This window comes from Falco naumanni, unplaced genomic scaffold (genome assembly GCF_017639655.2).
Source record: "Falco naumanni isolate bFalNau1 unplaced genomic scaffold, bFalNau1.pat scaffold_84_arrow_pat_ctg1, whole genome shotgun sequence".
Taxonomy (NCBI): Eukaryota; Metazoa; Chordata; class Aves; order Falconiformes; family Falconidae; genus Falco; species Falco naumanni.
Genome location: NW_024427571.1, coordinates 61,246 through 82,545, shown reverse-complemented (window position 1 = coordinate 82,545; position 21,300 = coordinate 61,246). Strand labels below are relative to the sequence as shown.

General features: G+C 53.9%; 1 long non-coding RNA gene and 1 other non-coding gene across 2 annotated transcripts; both read right to left on the bottom strand.

Annotated features, from left to right (window-relative positions):
• Positions 1-9,808: 9,808 nt before the first annotated feature.
• Positions 9,809-14,383, bottom strand: LOC121082372. Its single transcript, XR_005825999.1, has 3 exons — positions 13,885-14,383; positions 11,682-11,781; positions 9,809-10,115 (listed from the first exon to the last, which is right to left on the bottom strand). It is a non-coding gene; the product is annotated as an uncharacterized LOC121082372 (long non-coding RNA).
• Positions 11,174-11,258, bottom strand: LOC121082374. The gene has a single exon (XR_005826000.1). It is a non-coding gene; the product is annotated as a small nucleolar RNA SNORD45 (small nucleolar RNA).
• Positions 14,384-21,300: the final 6,917 nt, after the last annotated feature.

Below are 21,300 nucleotides of genomic sequence, written 5' to 3'. Positions count from 1 at the left end.
CACATACCACCTACCCAAATCGTACCCCAGACCCATTTCTAGACCTTTCTAAGCTCTACTGCTCAGAATCGGATATAGGAGGAGAATATGTTAATGATTTACGGGAAATATCATGGTTATGCATGAATACTTAATGAATATGTATGAATAAGTTCTATATATGGTGTCTGATTTTGAGACCTGGCGTGCGTTGATCGTGAGAGGACTCGCTCACCCACCGGCCGTCAATAAAGAAGTGTCTGCTTATCTACATCACATTGGTGTCGATAAGTTCTTCATTCCGAGATTTCGGTAACACTATGACTCCACCACTTGCTTCGAGAACGACTTCATAGTCGTTAGCTAGCCAAAACCCGGCTCACGCAGCATTTTGGCTGCGGACAAGTGCAAAGGCAGCGGCTCACCATCTCGCCCCAGAAAGCGGGCAGCACAGCTCCTGTGGTGCGCTCCGCATGGCTGCCGGGGCAAAGTGAGAAGCACCAGCACGAGAAGAAGCACCAGCCGCCCGTTCGAGCTGCGGCGGGCGGGGGCTGGGCTGCCGTTCCGCGCCGGGCCGGGGCTCGGTGCCGCCGCGGGCTCCCCTCAGCCTGCCGGCCCCGGGGCTCTGCGGGGGGGGTGCGGGCTGTGCCCACAGCGGCTGCCTGGGGGGGCTCGGTCCCGAGGCGAAGCTGCTGGCCCAGAGCAGCTGCCGCTCGGTGTCACAGCCCCCCGGCCCGCCGCTGACTCCGCCTGCAGAGCGCTGCACTCGCTTACAGACGCGCTGCCGAGAGCAACCGAGCTGCCCCCCGACCGGCTGGCACAGCGGAAAGCAAATCCTCGCCGGAGGGTACCCGCTGCCGGGGGGCGGGGGGCGGGTGGGGGGAGGGAGGGGAGGCAGGAGGAGGAAAGACCCCGCTCCCTTGTCCCACCTTTCGGCCCTGCCCGCGTACTCTGCACCCCTTCACTCCGGTAACGGCTGACTTTCCCGTCACGGGGAGCGGCTGTCAACACAAGAGCTCGTGATGGCTTAGTGGTGCAAGGGGAAACCTAGTGGGAGCTTCCCCTAAGCCACATATTTACACCGCTCGTTTTTCCCTACTCAAAAAGGGCAGTCTTGCAAGGTCTCTTCTCTTGTGTAAAAAAATAATTTAAAGGTGCTGTTACTAACAGCCGCTTCCAAATGCAAACAGAGCAAATGCACCCGTTTCCCACAGCGAAACAGAGCGCATCATACGCAAAGGACTGAAATGCTTGAGGCACGTAGATGCTTTTGCATACGGAGGCAATGAGTATGAGTGCCCGGGCTGCGAGTGGGCAAAGGGCAGAGCGCAGGGAACCCCGCAGCCGCAGCGAGCACTCCCGGGGTCCGGTGGTGTAAACTGGGCTGAGACCCGGCCCAGGGCTCGCCCGGCCAGTGCTCAGCACAGGGATTGGTGGGGACCTGCTGCCACCTGGCGACCAGAAGTGGGTACTACACCTGCCCGGACCTAGACCCCTGGCACAGGGACACCCTGCGGCTCGAGACCGCGACTGGGACCCCCGCGGCTCGGGACCGGGACTCACGTGGCTCGGGACCGGGTCCCCTGCGGCTCGGGAGCGCTACCGGCATCCTCGGAACCGAGACCCCTGCGGCTCGGACCAGGGACCGGGACCGGGACTCCCAGGACCGGGACCCTCGAAGCTCGAAACCAGGACTGGGACCCCCACGGCTTGGACCGAGACCGGGACTGGGACCCCTCGCGGCTCGGACCGAAACCGGGACCGGGACCGGCATTCTCGCAGCTCAGGACTGGGACCGGGATCACTGGGAGCCGTGACCCCCCGCGGTTAGGGACCGGGACACCCCCTCAGCTCGGGACCGGGGACCGGGATCCTCGGAACCGAGACCCCTGCGGCTCGGACCAGGGACCGGGACCCAGACCCCCGGGACTGGGACCCCTGTGGCTCGGACCAGGGACCGGGACTCCCGGGACTCCCGGGACCGGGACCATCGACGCTCGAAACCGGGAACGGGAACCCCGCGGCTCGGGACCGGGACCCACGTGGCTCGGGACCGGGACTGGGACCCCGGCGGCTCGGGACCGAGACCGGGACCACGGGACCGGGACACCCAGCGACTCAGGACCGGGACTGGGACCCCCCGCGGCGCGGGACCGCGAACGGGACCCCGGGGACCGGGACACCCTGAGGCTCGGGTCCGAGAATAAGACCCCCGTGGCTCGAACCGGGACCCCCCGCGGCTCGGGACCGCGACCGGGGCCCCGGGGACCGGGACCCTAGCTGCTCGGGACCGCGACCGGGATCCTCGGAACCGAGACCCCTGAGCTCGGACCAGGGACCGGGACCGGGACTCCCGGCACCGGGACCCCCGCGGCTCGGAACCGGGACTGGGACCCCCGCGGCTCGGAACCGGGACCGGGACCAGGACCGGGTTTCTCACAGCTCAGGACTGGGACCGGGACCCCGGGGACCGGGACACCCTGCGGCTCGGGACGGGGCCGGGACTCCGCGGCTCGGGACGGGGAACCCCGCAGCTCGGGACCGGGATTGGGACCCCCGCGGCTCGGGACCGGGACCCCGGCGACTCGGGACCTCCGTGGCTCGAGACAGCGACCGGGACCCGGTGACCGGGACCCCCGCGGCTCGGGACCGGGACCTCCGCGGCTCGCGACCAGGACCGGGACCCCGAGGACTGGAACCCCCGCGGCTCGGGACCGCGACCGGGACTCCGGGGACCCGGACCACCGCGGATCGGGACCGGGACCGGGATCCTCGGAACCGAGACCCCCGCGGCTGGGACCGGGACTGGGGCCAAGACCCCGGGAGCGGACCCCTGCGGCTCGGACCAGGGACCGGGACCGGGACTCCCAGGACCGGGACCCTCGAAGCTCGAAACCAGGACTGGGACCCCCACGGCTTGGACCGAGACCGGGACTGGGACCCCGGCGGCTCGGACCGGGACCGGGACCGGCATTCTCGCAGCTCAGGACTGGGACCGGGACCACTGGGAGCCGTGACCCCCGCGGTTAGGGACCGGGACACCCCGGCGGCTCGGGACCGGGACCGGGATCCTCGGAACCGAGACCCCTGCGGCTCGGACCAGGGACCGGGACCCAGACCCCCGGGACTGGGACCCCTGTGGCTCGGACCAGGGACCGGGACCGGGACTCCCGGGATCGGGACTCCCGGGACCGGGACCCTCGACGCTTGAAACCGGGACCGGGACCCCCGCGGCTCGGGACCGGGACCCACGTGGCTCGGGACCGGGACTGGGACCCCGGCGGCTCGGGACCGAGGCCGGGACCACGGGACCGGGACCCCCAGCGACCCGGGACTGGGACCCCCGCGGCTCGGGACCGCGAACGGGACCCCGGGGACCGGGACACCCTGAGGCTCGGGACCGAGAACAGGACCCCCGTGGCTCGAACCGGGACCCCCGAGGCTCGGGACCGCGACCGGGACCCCGGGGACCGGGACACCCTGCGGCTCGGGACGGGGCCGGGACTCCGCGGCTCGGGACGGGGAACCCCGCGGCTCGGGACCGGGACTGGGGACCCCCGCGGCTGGGGACCGGGACACCGGCGACTCGGGACCTCCGTGGCTCGAGACCGCGACCGGGACCCGGTGACCGGGACCCCCGCGGCTCGGGACGGCGAACGAGACCCCGGGGACCGGGACACCGTGCGGCTCGGGACAGGGCCGGGACCCCGCGGCTCGGGACGGGGAACCCCGCCGTTCGGGACCGGGACTGGGACCCCGGCGGCTCGGGACCGGGACCGGGACCGGGATTCTCGCAGCTCACGACTGGGACCGGGACCACTGACTGGGACGCGTGACCCTGCGGCTCGGGACCGGGAACCCGGCGGCTCGGGACAGGGAGCGGGACCCCCGCGGCTCGGACCGGGACTGAGGCCAAGACCCCGGGACCGGACCCCTGCGCCTCGGACCAGGGACCGGGACCGGGACCCCCGCGGGTGGGGATCAAGACCGGGACCCGGACCCCCGGGACTGGGACCCCCGCAGCTCGGACCGGGACCGGGACTGGGACCGGCATTCTCGCAGCTCAGGACTGGGACCTGGACCACTGGGAGCCGTGACACCCGCGGCTCGGGACCGAACCGGGACCCTGGGGACTGGGACCACCGCGGCTCGGACCCGGACCGGGACCCCAGGGACCGGGACCCCCCGCGGCGCGGGACGGGGACCTCTGGACCCCGGGGACCGGGACCCCCCGCGACTCGGAACCGGGATCCCGGGACCAGGACCCCCCGCGGCTCGGAACAGGGACCCACGTGGCTCGGGACAGGGACCCCTGTAACCGAGACCCCCGCGGCTTGGGACCGGGACCGGGATCCTTGGGACCGTGACCGGGATCCTCGGAACCGAGACCCCCCGTGGCTCGGAGCAGGGACCGGGACCCAGACCCCCGGGGACTGGGACCCCCGCGGCTCGGACCAGGACCGGCATTCTCGCAGCTCAGGACTGGGACCTGGACCGCTGGGACCCGTGACCCCGCGGCTCTGGATCGGGACCCCCGCGGCTCGGGACCGCGACCGGGGCCCCGGGGACCGGGACCGCCGCTGCTCGGGACCGCGACCGGGATCCTCGGAACCGAGACCCCTGCGGCTCGGACCAGGGACCGGGACCGGGACTCCCGGCACCGGGACCCCCGCGGCTCGGAACCGGCACTGGGACCCCCGCAGCTCGGACCGGGACCGGGACCAGGACCGGGATTCTCGCAGCTCAGGACTGGGACCTAGACCACCGGGACCCCGGGACCCCCCGTGGCTCGGGACCGCGACCGAGACCCCTGTGACCGGGACCCCCGAGGCTCGGGACCGGGACCTCCGGACCCCGGGGACCGGGACCCCCGCGGCTCGGGACCGCGACCGGGACTCCGGGGACCCGGACCACCGCGGATCGGGACCGGGACCGGGATCCTCGGAACCGAGACCCCTGCGGCTCGGACCGGGACCGGGACTCCGGGGACCCGGACCACCGCGGCTGGGGATCGAGACCGGGGATCCTCGGAACCGAGACCCCCGCGGCTCGGACCGGGACTGGGGCCAAGACCCCGGGACCGGGACCCCCGCGGCTGGGGATCGAGACCGGGATCCCCCCGCGGCTCGGGACCGGGACTGGGGCCAAGACCCCGGGAGCGGACCCCTGCGGCTTGGACCAGGGACCGGGACCGGGACTCCCAGGACCCTCGAAGCTCGAAACCATGACTGGGACCCCCCACGGCTTGGACCGAGACCGGGACTGGGACCCCCGCAGCTCGGACCGGGACCGGGACCGGGACCAGCATTCTCGCAGCTCAGGACTGGGACCGGGACCACTGGGAGCCGTGACCCCCGCGGTTAGGGACCGGGACCCCGGCGGCTCGGGACCGAACCGGACCCCGGGGACCGGGACAACCCCTCAGCTCGGGACCGGGACCGGGATCCTCGGAACCGAGACCCCTGCGGCTCGGACCAGGGACCGGGACCGGGACTCCCGGGACCAGGACTCCCGCGGCTCGAAACCGGGACTGGGACCCCCGCGGCTCGGACCAGGACCACGACCCCCAGGGCAGGGACCCCGGCGGCTCGGGATCGGGACAAGGACCCCCCGGGCTCGGACCGGGACTCACCGGACTAGGGCTCGAGACCTAGACTGGGACCGGGAACCCCGGGATAGTGACCCTTGCGGCTCGGACCGGGCCGGGACCGGGAACCACGGGGCTCGGACCGGGACCGGGACCCCGGGACCGGGACCCCCGCGGCTTTGATAAATGAATTGTAAAGGCAAACCAGCTCGTTTTGGCACGACTTGTGGAAATGCATCCGTATCCTGTGCTGACGTGCTATTTTGTTTTGCTGCAAACCACACAAGTCTGCATCTCGAGAGGACAAGGTATTAGTCATCACCGGTGTCCTTACACAGCCTCTTTACAGCCTCACCGCCTGGACTGCAGGCGTGCTCTTGCCTTTTCCAGGCATCCGAGTGATGGGTTTTGCCTCAATATTGCCTCCACAATGTTTTATTTTTCCTCAGTATTTTCAGATGACTCCTAATACAGTTTCACATATGAAGCACTTTACTCACTTGCGTAGATCATTCAAAACAAAAAAAACCCACCCACCCACCATGAATAGTGTATCTACGTATTTTGCCACAATGCAGGTATGTTTTTTAATTATAATTTCCAATTCAGTACCAGGGTTAGTTTAAATAATTTAATTCTTTTTCTAAGTGCTTTACCGAAACATGTAACAAATTCTCCCTCTATGAATGCTCTGCCAGCGCATGCTATGAGCTTGGCAACTTGATCGCTTGCTCAGTGATGATATATTGAGCTGCTTTTGCTTCACAAAAGTTTTTTGCTGAGTTGTCAACCCATGTTTCAGTCTTAATATTTTAACTTTTCTCACTTGTCCGACCAAAGAATCATATTTACCTTTATGCTGAGTTTCGTAGTGTTGACGCAAATTGTATTCCTTGAACGCAGACACTGTATACTGGCATATCAGACAAACAGCTCTTTCTTTGTACTCCGTGAAAAAATAATCAGAAGTCCACTTTTCTTGGAATACCCCGCACTCGGAGTCCATTTTTCTTTTTCTTTGACATGATGGTGTGCGCGCGCTTCCCACTGGTGCTGGCTTGCTTGTCCTGCCCGGGAGCTGGAGGGAGGGAGGGAGGGAGAGATGGGGGAGCCGCCCCCCTCCTCAGCCCGGCCGCGCAGTCCGGACAGGGTGGCCAGAAGGGACTGAAGGGACTTTGCCGCACCGGGGCTCTGGCGACTCGCCCGAGCTGGCTGGGCCTCGCAGTGCAGAGGCTGCCGGCTGAGCCTGCCCGGCAGAGGAGATGCCCGCGCCTCTCGCCCGCCGCGCACCGCAGAGGAGGAGGAGGAGGAGGGGGGAGGAGGGGGGGGGAGGAGGGGGAGGAGGGGGGGAAAGGAAAAAGTTCCTTTCTTGAAAGTGGAATGGCAGAAGGTGCCATCGTGTTTTAACATATGTGGACAAAATTATTCTTTAGAGAGCCTCAGTTTACTTTTAATGACTCAAGAACCCAAAGCCAGAGTATGCGGTGCATTTGTAGTTTATCAGTTGAGTTTTTACTCCCAGATTCGTTTGGAGCACAAGGCTAAAGTGCATCTGATACCATCAGCACATGCCATTTAGCCCACAGCAATCATCCAGAAGCATCAAGTAACCTCTCTGTTATTTTCTGGCCGTAAAAGTGCTCATCCACAATGCAAAGCCAAACAGCTTAGCTTGAAACAAGAAAAAGCCGAGAGGGTTTACACAGCTGTCACCTAAAGGTTCCCAGCTGAGAGGCACGTCTACAAATGCTTTCGTTTCTCAAGCCTCAACTAAACTCCTGGCTCACTCTGGTGTGATCTGAAGAGCCCGAGACTGAGCGCTCAGCCATGGTGCTGGAGCAACGCCCACTGGTTTCCCGCTGCTGCCCCGACAGCCACTGCAGCATGAGCAAGGCAAGGTGATGCTGAGTGTCTGTGAGGAGCTCTCTCGCTAACATAGCCCCAAGGTCTTCTCAAGGTGGCTGTGCAGACAGAGAGTAGTAACGAGGAGCGGCTGGCATACAGTGCCCGTCTGCCTCTGCAGTCAGCTAAATGGTTAATTGCATCCTTGGCGTTGTTTTACACAATTCACTATTGTGCCTGGAGGCTCCTGCATCTCTGCTGTACATCTCCACTGAGGACCCAGAGATGGAGACCTGAACTTCTGCTTTGCCTAACAGCTAAATTATACTTTGTATAGAAAACTGATCACGTGGTACCCTTGGTGGCAAGTTGTATAGATCTGTGACCCAATGAATTCAGAGTTGCTCTCCAAAAGCTCTGAAGTTTACCAGTCTTATGGTTACAGAGTCCCTACAGGGATGCACACACTCCAGCTGGGTTCTGCGCTCTCTCCTGAACTATGAGCAAGGAGGAGGAGGAACTGAGCGTAGGGCTTCTCATTTCTTCCCCTTTCATGCAGCACAAGGCACTCCAGAAGCAGCCATGGCTTCACGGAGCCTCCTGGCCAAAAGACTTCGATCTTGAGGGCAAAGGCTGAAGAGTGCATGGAAGTGAGAGAGACACCGGGGCAAGCACGTGTCCCACCTTGCAACATCACTTGTTGGCATCTTCTCATCTGATCCCAGGCTGCAAAGGGTTGCAGCTCCACTTGTGAATTACTGGGTACCCTTACAGCGGTATTATCACGTAAGGAACAACGTTCGAGTAGCAAAAAGAAACGGCTCTGCCCTCGGCTGGGGAGGCACACTGGGACAGCCTCCAGCGCCAGACCATTTTTAGCAAAAGCAATCACAAATACAATTAACTTCTTAGCTGACTTGTCTACAAAGAGGGAAAGGCTCCATACGATAAGCAGCACTCATTATTACTCTGCTGCAGAATTTAGTTCTTCCAGAAGTAATACACTCTGTTTTGCCAGCATCTAACAGCAAACCATATAACGTGAAGATGCAGAGTTAAGGTACCTGTAAATGCACCGGTTTTGTTTCCTGGCTTTTGTGCTTCCCAGGGCTGTCCTTTGTTGTGCAGCTCTGATATTTTCCAATTTTTTTATATTTGGATATAGTAATTGCTAACACAGAGCCTAAGGCTAGCAATCATAACATCTATTTACAACACGCACACTGGCTGTGTGCACCTATTCCACCAGCCTCCCGTTTGCTTCAAACATGTCAGTCTCCCTGAGGACACGTTCAATGAGAAACCACCCCCCTACCCTGCAAAGCCCTGCTTTACTTGCTGCCAAGCCTCCTGCATCCCCCTGGGCAGATTACTTTTGGAAGGCTGGCCAGGGAATATTTACCAGCTATTGAATCAACAAAGTTCAGCCACATGCCAACGTTTCATGCTGTTACCTAAACGGTGTCAGAACTCTCAGAACTCCATCAAAACAGAACTGGTTTGCACTTTGGTATTAAAAGTTATGTCCAGGCCTGAACACCTCGTTGAGAGCTGGGCCACACAGCAGGCTCCTCTGGGCAAAGATTTCTTTTCTAAGCAGCCATTACGCAAGTACCAACCTGTGAAAAAAATCTGAAACTCAAAGAGAGAGAACCTTGATTTGACATAGTGCTCTTGCTGCATGTTCCATAGAAGGGAAGTCACCCACATCTTTAGATCTAACGGAAAGTAGGAAAGAAGCACCAAGTGCAAGGTTCTGCACGTGGGCTGGGGCAACACCAAGCACAAGCGCAGGCTGGGCAGAGAACGGATGGAGAGCAGCCCTGAGGAGAAGGACTGTGGGGTGTTGGTGGATGAGAAGCTCGACTTGACCCAGCAACGTGTGCTTGCGGCCCGGGAAGCCCAGGGCCGGGGTGGGTGGAAACTGGGGTGTAAATCCTGGGCCAAAGTTATTTCCTGCAGCTTAAGAAAACTGCGTGGGTCTGGTGATGTCTGGTCGTTGTTTTTAAACCCTCCCCCCCCCAGTCGGTATTTCTAATAACAAAGGATTAAAAGCCAGCAGGCAGCCCCGCGGCGCACAGGCAGCAGGCAGGCAGGTGCGAGCGGAGCCCAGAGCCCCCAGCAGCATCAAGGGCAGCACCCACCGTCGCAGGCAGCGGAGCGGAGTGTCCGCAGCAGCAAGAGCCCCGTGCACCGCCCTCCTGCGGGGCGCCCCCCCCTCACTGCCGCGGCCGCAAACCCCGCAAAGCCCCCGCAGCCGCGCACAAAGCGCGCACGGGCCGGCGCGGCGCTGGGAGCCGCCGCCGCTGCCGCGGGTCCCAGAGAAGGGCCAGGGGCCGGGGCGGCTCGTTGCCGCGCAGCCAGGCTCGCCCCTGCAGCCGCCCCACAGGAACTGGGACATGGCGCAAAGGAAGAGCGGCCGCCAGCTTGGGAACTGCTCCGCCGGGCAGCGGCCGCTGGGTGATACACGTGTCAGCAAGAACCGCTGGAACAGGAAGCAGCTGTTTCTTCCAGCTGTGACACGCTCACCCTTGGTCGTCAAGAACACGGAGAGAACACCGATGCGACACCCGTTGCCGTGCCAAAGCTCCATTTATTGCAGCACCGCTACACGTCTGACAAGGGAAGCCAGCTGGCAGCTGCTGCACGTCTGTCACCGCCAGAAAGCACCCCCGCTTCCAAGGTGCGTCCACCAGCAGACGGAGATCTAGGAAGAAAAGGGAACGCTGAGTACACAGCAGGGCTCGGGTATGTTTCCCTCGGCAGCGTACAGAGCAACCGCATTTCTGTCGGGCACTACAAAATACGCTTCCAACGGCAGACTAGAACCTGATCACCTGAGGCCGACCCTGCCTGGGCAGGGGCACAACAGGGCACACACGGGAAACCACATCCCGCCCTGCTCCCGGTAACAAGACTGTCGGTAAAAACATCTTTATTACAGAAGGTGCTACTTATTTAAAATACCTTATTACAAAACATCTTATTACAAAAGTTATTTTTTAAAAAGTAGTATCTTGTTACAAACCACCTTATTACAGAAGTTACTACTGGTTAAGAAAGATCTCATTACAGAAGCTGTAAGGAAAGGTTTCGCCTCAGTTCATCTTACTGCCCGGTGCTCCCGTAGCACATCCCGGCCACAGCTGGGAGCTACACAAGCCGAGGCGGTCCTGACAGCTTCTCTGCTCCCTTCTCGTGCGTTTCGCTCAGGGCTGGCTCGTATGAACACGCATGAAGCCATTACATGGATGGTTTAGGTGCTCTTCCACATGGATCTCCTGAACACCACAAGTAGAGGATGTGTCCCCTTTATCCTTCAAACAGTATTTTAACATGAACACAAATGTATAGCTATTAAAAACTTAACAACTCTGCACAGGCAACTGTTCATTGCGTGTGACCAAGGGATGATGTGACCACGGCCCTTCAAACTTTCGGGATGCCTAGGTGGGACTAAACGGTGCTTGCAAACAAAGAACATGCCTGCTCGTTAAGACAGGCTGGTCAAGTTTACCACCAAAACTCTACATCACCATTTGCCAACCCTGTCCAGCTTTGGGTCACCAGAGCCACACCCAGTTCACTTGAAAGCATCTCCTAGTAGCAGTATCAAGCTCAGAACTGTACCTCCCAGATGCCTACGTGGAAGAAAACTCAAACTGTGCCCCCTTCTCCTTAAGCTGGGTTACAGCTTGTGACAGGAATTTCATCCCACTGCTTGGAAAACCTCCAAGGCTGCAGCTGAAGGGAACTGGAGTTCCCTGCGTCTCAGAGTAATTCTAGAGCTAAAGTGGTGACAGACATCAGCTCTAGATCAGACGACACATGCCAGCACTCACCACTGACCCAGGGTGGCAACCTCCTTCCGTCCTACCCAAAGGTTTCAAACCCAACACACTGTCTTCCTACGGCAGGAAGCTTTTAATTTTTTACTTTTTAACTTTTTATGAATTTATAATTCGTAACACCATTAACGCATTCCTTGAGACGGGACTACAGATACATTATGCAGACCACCAAGCTGCCGTTTGGAAGTGCTGGAGCCTTATGGTGAGAAATTTTTTCTACAACAGAGCGAGCAATGGTGAATAAATAAGACTGAGACAGGGTCCTTTTCCTCGAGGGAAAAGCACGCAACACATCAGCGATTGTTGAACAGACGGGCAGAATTCTCAGAAAAAGCAACCCCTAACTCTTAACAAGAAAAAGAAGGTCATTCCTCTTAATAAAAGCACAGCTGTGCTGAAACAAGTCAACACAATGTACTCACCTGTCCTCCTCCCAGATGAAGGCACATAAGCAACATGTTTCTCTGGAAATGACACGCTTAGGGCATCAGGTTTTCTTACCCCATCCTTTCATGGCATCACCTTTAAAAAACACCAAGAAAAGGTCAGTTGTGGTGTTGGCTTGGGAGATTCCCATGCCTGGGGGGAGTCAGGAATTCCACAGTAGTAAGTGCCTCTTTGGACACAGACTTTCCTGAAGGTGCTCCCCGCCTCCAGACAACTCCCTGGACCCCGAGTGGCACGTACAGGTGCAAGGAGGAAAAGAACGTCAGGGAACAGACCAGAAACATTAGGGAAAGGCGGGGGGGAGGGGGGGGGGGGGGGGGGGGGAAGAGAAGAAGAAAACCTAAAAAGAGACGGATACAGATGAGGACAGAGATGTAAAGGGAAAACCAGCCCTGGGCTGCAGGACAGAGGCGGAGGATGAAGAAAAGGGGAGAAGGAGAGGGAGTGGGACACAAGCAGAGAGAGTAAAAGAGAAGGGAGCAGCAGAATGAGAGAGAAAGACAGAAGGGAAGAGGGAGCAGACAGAAGAATAGGATGGAGAGCTACAGGGAATCAAAACACGATGGGTTTGTATGGCAAGGTTTGGGGAGGAGGAGGAAAAGGAGGAGAAAGAACAAGAAACAACGTGTGATCAACTGACCGCAGCTGCCGTTCCCCATCCCCCTGCGGGGAGGAGACAGGGAAATCGGCAGTAAAGTTAAGCCCCGTAGAAATGGGGGCTGGAGGGAAGGTGTTCTGAAGATTTGCTTTTCCTGCACATTCTCCTGCTCTGACTTGACTGCTAATCAATCGCGCTGATTTCCCCAGGTTCAGTCTGTTTCGCCCACGGAGGTAATGGCGGAGTGACCTCCCCATCCTTGTGCCCACTCGTGAGCTTCTTGTTATATTCTGTCCCCCCTGTCCAGCGGAGGAGGGGGAGCGGTAAGAGCAGCTTCGGTCCAGCCCGGGTCACACCCACACACACAAAATCAGAGCGGCACAGGGAAGGGAGGGGGGGCAGAGGAGGGGCAGGGGGCGCCTGGGGCACACAAGAGGGGAGACAGGGTCCCACGGACCAGGACTCACCACAGCTCTCGCTTTGGTACCGCTGCGAAAATGTGCCGGCTCAGACGCGCCTTTGCCCTGTTTCAAAGAACGTCTTCAGAATTTCTTAGTGATTAAGTATTCTTTATTGTCGGCGCCGGGCGTACGGGGGATCCTTCCACCAATCGTACCCACCCAGAGGGGCAGACCATCTTATATTTATATAATGAAACAATGAATATTCCATTAACGCCTATACATATTCATTACCTGAACCCGCCTACCCTCGCTTCGTATGCTAATTAGCTTATCAGTCTTTCACGCTTGCGCAGATTCTTCCAAAAATTGTGGGCCGGGGTCTTTAGAATGTGGGCAGTGGTCTATGGGAGGAAGGCTGTAGGTCTTCCTCATGGTGTACTTTTCACCTTTTGCTCATTATGTGATGGTCTTGCACATTTGCAGTGTTCTTATCAGTCTGAGGTAATTTATGCCCTTGCTGGCCATCTGCTTTTCTTGCTTAATTATTTCTTTTACCCTTATCTGTCCTCTCCTGCTGAAGTGTTCCCCTAAAGTTTTAACACAGGAGGTCAGCAGATAGGCGGATGTCTAACAAAGGATAACAGAACAGACACCACAGGTAGATGAGTAACATGTGGCGGTACATGATATCTACAATTGTTACAGTGGCTAACAAACATAATGTTTATTCTTTAATTCTATTCTGAAGTTCATTCACACTACATCACTTTGAAGCATATGCTTTGCTGTGTTTCAAAAGTGATGAGTTGGCAGACTTGTAGAAATCTTTCCCAGGGTTTTTACAATACCCCTTGTAATTTTACTCAGGGACATCCAGCTGTCCCATTATCTCCTTGGTAGGGCAGCTTGCTTTGCAGATAAGGAGGACAGCTCCCCTTGCAGAGATTTGCAGCTTCCTTGTCAGAACACTCTATATGATCTTTCAGACATTTTAACTCCTTTGTCACTATACAATTACAAGCTTATTTATGCATTAAAATGAATATTGTTTATGAATACAAACTTGACCATATTATTTACAGCTTATTCACATCAGCCCCCCTCTCCTCCCTGCCTCCCTCCCGCAGAACGCCGGCCGCTCGGCTCCCCCACCCCGGTAACCCCCGGGTGTCTCACGGCTCTTCCTCGCAAGACGCGGCTCCCGGACACGGCGCGTCGCTCCCTCGCGCACCGGGGGCCGCCCCAGGCGGTGGGTGACACACGGACCCCGCTGTGCACGCTGGCACCCGGCTGCTGCGGGGCCGGTCCCCCCCCCCCCCCGCAGGGCCAGGCCCTCCGTGCCCGCAGCAGGAGGCAGCTGCTGCCCGCCCGCCCTCGGGTTCCCTCTCCTTCGCCTCTCCCCGGCCGGCCCAGCTCCCGCCCGCAGCCGGGCCGTGCCCCCGCTCCCCTCCCGCACCCGCGCCGCGGGGGGCGAGGCCGGGCAGGGACAACCCCCGCCAGCCCGAGGCGGCGCGGCCCCCGGCAGCGGGACAGAAGCGCGAGGGGCCGTGACCGGCGCCGCTCGGCCCCGCCCGGAGCCGCTCCCGCCGCAGGCCCTTCCCGAGCGGCAGCGGGGGGCCGGCTGGCCGCCGCCACGGCAGCGCCGGGGGCACCTGGGGCTGGGGCCCGGCTGCGGGGGAGATGCTGCAGCGGGGGGCAGCGGCGCGGGGCGAGCGGGGCCGCGGCAGGCTCGGGGGTCTGGCGAGCTGAGGAGGCGCCGGCGCCCGGGGGGCGGCCTCCTGCTTCCCCCCTGTTATAAATTGAGACCACAATTGATCATAATCCAATTAAAATTTTATTAATTATAGCAAGTAGAATATGAGCAAAGACAGCGCTGGACGGCAGGGGAGTCTGCGCTCCGCCAACTGCCGCCCTGAGCAGTTTAAACAGTCCTTTTTTATACTTTTTACTTTCGTGTTTATGAAGTAGTGGAGGTGTTAACCCCTTACTCGTATATCTTTATATGGGGTCGTCTGTCTTGTTTCTGTCTGGCGGTTATCTTCTCTTTTACAAGCAGCATCCTGGACATCTGGCGGTTATCTTATTTTTCACAAGAGGCATCCTGGATATCTGGCGCCTAGTCTTTACATTATGCTTAACATAAATCTTAATAAACAATATCCTATTCCATAGTTTCTTACAATCCCCCCCTTTTTTTTTATTTTTATCCTATTATTGTTTATTAGACACTACTTTCATTCTCGGCACTGCAAATAAACCTTTTTCCACAATCCCAACATTTATCATAACACTCACAAGGTAATACGTCACAATTACAACATACAAAACCAAAACTTAAAAATAACACTTTTTCTTAACACGTTCTCCTTTTTTTTTTTTTAATGCGTCACTATCATGGCTAGACTATAGGGATTTCGCATGCTCGGTCTTTCCAGATTTTTCCAGCACATTCTGCGGGGCTTTAAAATCGCGCATGCGCATATTCAAAGGTATACAGGGACCATTCGCGTGATAAACAATGGCTACTGCATGCCCAGATGAAGTCCCAAACCCCTTTCCCGAGCTTACCACTCCGGTAAGTCTGTTAATAGTAACATTCATGGCACTATGGCCAAATGACAGGTCCCAGTTTTCAATGTAAGGTTTTTTCACCACCAGACCACCACGTCACTGATGTGAATAAGCTGTAAATAATATGGTCAAGTTTGTATTCATAAACAATATTCATTTTAATGCATAAATAAGCTTGTAATTGTATAGCGACAAAGGAGTTAAAATGTCTGAAAGATCATATAGACTGTTCTGACAAGGAAGTTGCAAATCTCTGCAAGGAGAGCTGTCCTCCTTATCTGCAAAGCAAGCTGCCCTACCAAGGAGATAATGGGACAGCTGGATGTCCCTGAGTAAAACTACAAGGGGTATTGTAAAAACCCTGGGAAAGATTTCTACAAGTCTGCCAACTCATCACTTTTGAAACACAGCAAAGCATATGCTTCAAAGTGATGTAGTGTGAATGAACTTCAGAATAGAATTAAAGAATAAACATTATGTTTGTTAGCCACTGTAACAATTGTAGATATCATGTACCGCCACATGTTACTCATCTACCTGTGGTGTCTGTTCTGTTATCCTTTGTTAGACATCCGCCTATCTGCTGAGCTTCTGTGTTAAAACTTTAGCGGAACACTTCAGCAGGAGAGGACAGATAAGGGTAAAAGAAATAATTAAGCAAGAAAAGCAGATGGCCAGCAAGGGCATAAATTACCTCAGACTGATAAGAACACTGCAAATGTGCAAGACCATCACATAATGAGCAAAAGGTGAAAAGTACACCATGAGGAAGACCTACAGCCTTCCTCCCATAGACCACTGCCCACATTCTAAAGACCCCGGCCCACAATTTTTGGAAGAATCTGCGCAAGCGTGAAAGACTGATAAGCTAATTAGCATACGAAGCGAGGGTAGGCGGGTTCAGGTAATGAATATGTATAGGCGTTAATGGAATATTCATTGTTTCATTATATAAATATAAGATGGTCTGCCCCTCTGGGTGTGTACGATTGGTGGAAGGATCCCCCGTACGCCCGGCGCCGACAATAAAGAATACTTAATCACTAAGAAATTCTGAAGACGTTCTTTGAAACAATCTGGCACCCCAGATGGGACAGCTCTCTGCCTGACCGTAGGACCCGCTGGGAAGTGGACTCCCTTGGGTACCCCCGGGATTTTCCCGGAGGGACTCCTCAACTCATCGGATCACTGCGGAGGCAGACAAGAATCCCATCTCCTGTAAGTGATAGTATTCTTTATTGCTGTATTCTGATATTACCGGTAATTGGGGGTTACCCGTAAGACGAGAAAATTGATTTCCGCAGGGTAACATCTGGGTATGCTTGGGAACTAGTTTCTCAGGTATACATCTGGGTATGCTTGGGAACTAGTTTCTCAGGTATACGTCTGGGTATGCTTGGGAGCTAATTTCTCAGGTATACGTCTGGGTATGCTTGGGAACTAGTTTCTCAGGTATACGTCTGGGTATGCTTGGGAACTAGTTTCTCAGGTATACGTCTGGGTATGCTTGGGAACTAGTTTCTCAGGTATACGTCTGGGTATGCTTGGGAACTAGTTTCTCGGGTATACATCTGGGTGTGCTTGGGAACTAGTTTCTCAAGTATATGTCTGGTCTGGAAAACTCAGGTATACTTCTGTGGCTGACACCCTAAGTATACTTCTGGTTCTGTTTGGGTTTTATCAGCATTTAATTGCCATCTGGAATCTGGCAAGTTTGCTTATAAAGCTTATTTGCTGCAGTGTTGCTTATTTTGGTTACCGGATTTATGGAATGTGGAATTTGACTTTGATAATTGTTACTGTGATTTTGGCTATATTTTTTATAATAATAGTGAGCTCTTGGTGTTGCTGTAGAAAGATACCTGTGTGTTGCGTTTTGTAAGTAGTAATTCTGTAAGTGATAAGTGTGTTCTGTGAGTGTAAGCTGGAAAAATGGGAGGAAAACAGAGTGGTGGGATTTTAAAGAAAAGCCCGTTAGGATGTGTTTTGAGTCACTGGAGGGATATTGGAGGGTCTGCTGGTGGAAATGTGAATAAGAAAACATTGATAGCTGCAGTACGGAGAGAAGGAAAATGGGATGAAGTAATGTGTGCTGATATGTTTGTGTGACAGGAGGAGTGTGGGATTAACACCACCTGATCTTTGATTATGGCTCTAGAAAAGGATAGGAAAAAAAAAACAAACAAAACTGTACTCAGTGTCTTGCTTTATGTAAGTTGCATTACTATAGTATATTTACATGAGGATCTGAGGCTGCGTCAGTGTCGTGCAGGTAGGGTGATGCAGCAGAAGGAGATTTGTAAGATTAAACACCTGTGCTGTGGACAGGATGTCCATGTTGTATGCAAAACTAGCCCTACTCTGCCTGTGGGGGGATGGAGCACTTTGCTTAATTTCAGCTGACAGTGGCATTGCTCCAATTCAGCTCCACAATACAAAGCCAAGTTCAGTAACTGATTTGTAGATTTATTTGCAGGGATATTTTTTTGATGACTGTGAACACGTCTGTGGCTTTCCATTTGAATACTGAAGCTGCTGCTGGTTAACCTGAGTTAATATGATGCTTAAACAGCGTCTTCTTATAGGCTTAAATTGTGGGAGGCACAGAAGTATCCTAAAATAAATGTGTGTAATTATGCCTGTGCTTAATGGATTGTAAAGAAATACTGAAATTTTCTAAGATAAACAGGCAAACACAGTTGTCAGAGTAATACTTATATGGCGGTCTTAAAGGTTTTAGTGTTACGGAGGTACAAAATGGAGAGGCTAATGAGCAAGGCCTTGACCCACATTCTCTTTGGGGCACCGTTAGTCCTCTGGTTAAAATTTTAGGTTTTTGGTGTACCTGTTTAATAGCTTTAAGGATGTTCTTGTTGAAATATTTGTGTAAAAAAAAAAAAAAAAAAAAATAATAGAGAGCGCTGAGGTTGTGGTTCTTTCTGTGCAGCAACCAGAATGAAACATGTTGTAAGATAAAAACTTGTGCTAATGTATGTAAGATCTGAAGCCGGAGGGGGGTGGAGAGTCAAAGACCCTGTGAAAGTGTTAAAGTATTGGGGTGAGTTTGTACAAAGCCCCGTATCCCCTCGAAGGTGCGGCTGAGTCACGCTGGACGCATGGCAGGGTGTTTGCTGTTTGCCTGCGAAGGCTGATATGTAATAACACAGACTTAAAGCAACAAGGAGCAGATGTGCATTCAGGGTAAGAAAGAGTTAAAACAGAAGTGCTGCTGCAGAGGCAGGCTTGTGTAACCTGCAGAGCAGGAAGAGCATCTCCTGCCCCGAATCCTCCTGATGGTGGGGAGGAGGGGGTTGCTGTTGCTGACGATTGAGCAGAAGGACCTGACAATGTCACCCCGATTGCTGCAGCATTTGCAGCACAACAGGACCGGTAACGGCCCCTCTAGGGCAGGCAGCGGGTCTGAGGAGAGTAAAGGTGAATCTCTGATGGGGAAATTTAGATGTTTGAAAGTCAGTTGTGAATAGGACTGGATAAAGGTTCGAGTTGATTTTTACTAAGGTAATCGTGATGTAGAAAAGTTGGTGAATACAAAACCAACTTATTTGGTGTTAAACTTCAGTGAAAAGAATTTGTTACAGTTGTGGGAGCTGCTGGCCGCCAGGAAAATATCCTGAAACCTTTAAGTGGAAGAGAAGACCTCTCTGAAGTAAAAGAAATCTTTTACTGGTATATCTGGAAGTAAATCCCAGGTAAAGGGGAAAATGCTTTCCCTGTTACAGTAAAAATGATAAACGGGAGGCCTGCCTAGTTCAGGTAAAACAATATCCCTTGGTCAGCAAGGCTGTGGGGAATATTGTATAAAAAAAACTAAAATAAAATACACTCTGTAGTAGTTCTACTAATGTAAATCTGTGTTTTACCATGACTGTGACTTGTTATGGGATGCGCAGATGAAACTCTGCATTGACAACGAAAGTACAAGGAATAAGGTTGGTCAAGGTGCCTCCTACCACAATCAAGGGCAAGACTGGGTTGGCCTCTGTGTTTGCCACCAAGAAGGATCTTGAGCTCTGCTGCTGGCTGCAACCCAGTAGGCGTTGAGCGGTGGGGACATATGCCATGCCAGACCTTGATGTGAGGAATGGCCCCCTCTGTTATAAGAGGGTCGTCCAGGAAGAAAGAACATAAGATGGCCCATTGAGGCACTGATTTGGAAATTGGAAACCGCCTGGCCGACCATGAATTATCCTTAATACCAGACAGTAAAAATCCAAACTGTAAGTACAGATCAGGAGCCAAATTATTCTAAAGAAAACTTAAAGGTAATTCAGGATATGAATGATAAAATAAATAAGTGGACTTATTTGAGGGATGGTCGTATAGTGGTACCATCCAATTTAATATGGACCACAGCCGTAATAGAACATAATAAGATGCATTGGGGAGCTGATAATTTATATAAAAGTCTAAATCAGAAATTGATAGGGCAGAACTTGTATACTGTAATAAAACAGGTGACTCAGCAATGTGAAATGTGTTTGAAAATTAGCCAGGGCAACAGTAGCAAGTTGATTTTTCCAGACTCCCAAGAATTTGGGGGTACCAATATTTATTAAATGAATGGACACCCCAACGTATCATACAGTATTATAAACCTGCAACTTGGAATCCTAATGAACTTATTAACGGCGCTCGAGAACCTATCTACAACCTGAATCGTATCATTCGTCTACAGGCTGTCTTGGAAATTATTATTAATCAAACAGCTAAAGCTTTTGATGTTAAATGCAATTTACCAACACAGGATGGTTCTGGACTACCTGCTAGCCAAAGAAAGAGGTGTTTGTGGTAAAGTAAATGTTTCCAATTGTTGTTTGAAAAGTGATGACAATGGTGAGGTAGTTAAACAAATCACATCAGAGACAGGGAAGTTAGCCCATGTTCCCTTCTGAACTTGGAAAGACGAATATTGACTTGTTTTCCTGGCTTCTCGGGAGCCCCTGGGTAAAACAAATCCTATTTTATTTGTTATGTGGATTAGCCACCTTATTGTTTTTGTCATGTGTTGTTCCATGTTTATAAGATTAATTCAACACGTTATAACCAACATGCAATTTGCTATTATGGTTTCACCCGATGGCGTTAAACAAATGCGAGTAGTATGACAAAATGTACACACAAAATAACATTTTAATAGCCAACAAGAATTTGGAAACAATTAACTCTTAACAATTCAGATAATAATGTAAGCTGAGTAAAAAAAAAAATAGAATAGCAATAAAAACAAGCGCCAGGAACGCAAAGACGACGATATGGAAACGCCTTTTATACTTTTTCACCTCCGCCATAAGTTCTTGACGTGAGACAGACAGAAAAACGCACCCTCTGCCTAAACAGCAACAGAAAAAAAAAAATTTTGATCTTCTTTCTAATGAACCATATAGGTTAAACGTTTTGAGAACACTCACCTTACAGAATGTTCAGAGGGCGAAATGTCCACTCTAGACCCTTCTTCTCTGGCAGGTGACGTGGTGGTCTGGTGGTAAGAAAACCTTACATTGAAAACAGGGACCTGTCATTTGGCCATAGTGCCATGAATGTTACCATTAACAGACTTACCGGAGTGGTAAGCTCGGGAAATGGGTTTGGGACTTCATCTGGGCACGCAGTAGCCATTGTTGATCACGCGAATGGTCCGTGTATACCTTTGAACATGCGCATGCGCGATTTTAAAGCCCCACAGAATGTGTTGGAAAAATCTGGAAAGACCGCGCATGCGAAATCCCTATAGTCTAGCCATGATAGTGACGCATGTAAAAAAAAAAAAAAAAAAAAAAAAAAGGGAATGTGTTAAGAAAAAGTGTTATTTTTAGGTTTTGGTCTTGTAGGTTATTATTATATGTATTACCCAACTCTTTGGAGTTATTTTGAAAACTGTGTGTTTGATGCAAAGTACAAACATGAACTAGAAATTGAATAGCAGAATAACAGTCCAGCAAAGTTTCATGTAACGTGAAAACAGACTTCTTCACTCGTGAATCCAGTATTTCTCTTCAGGAA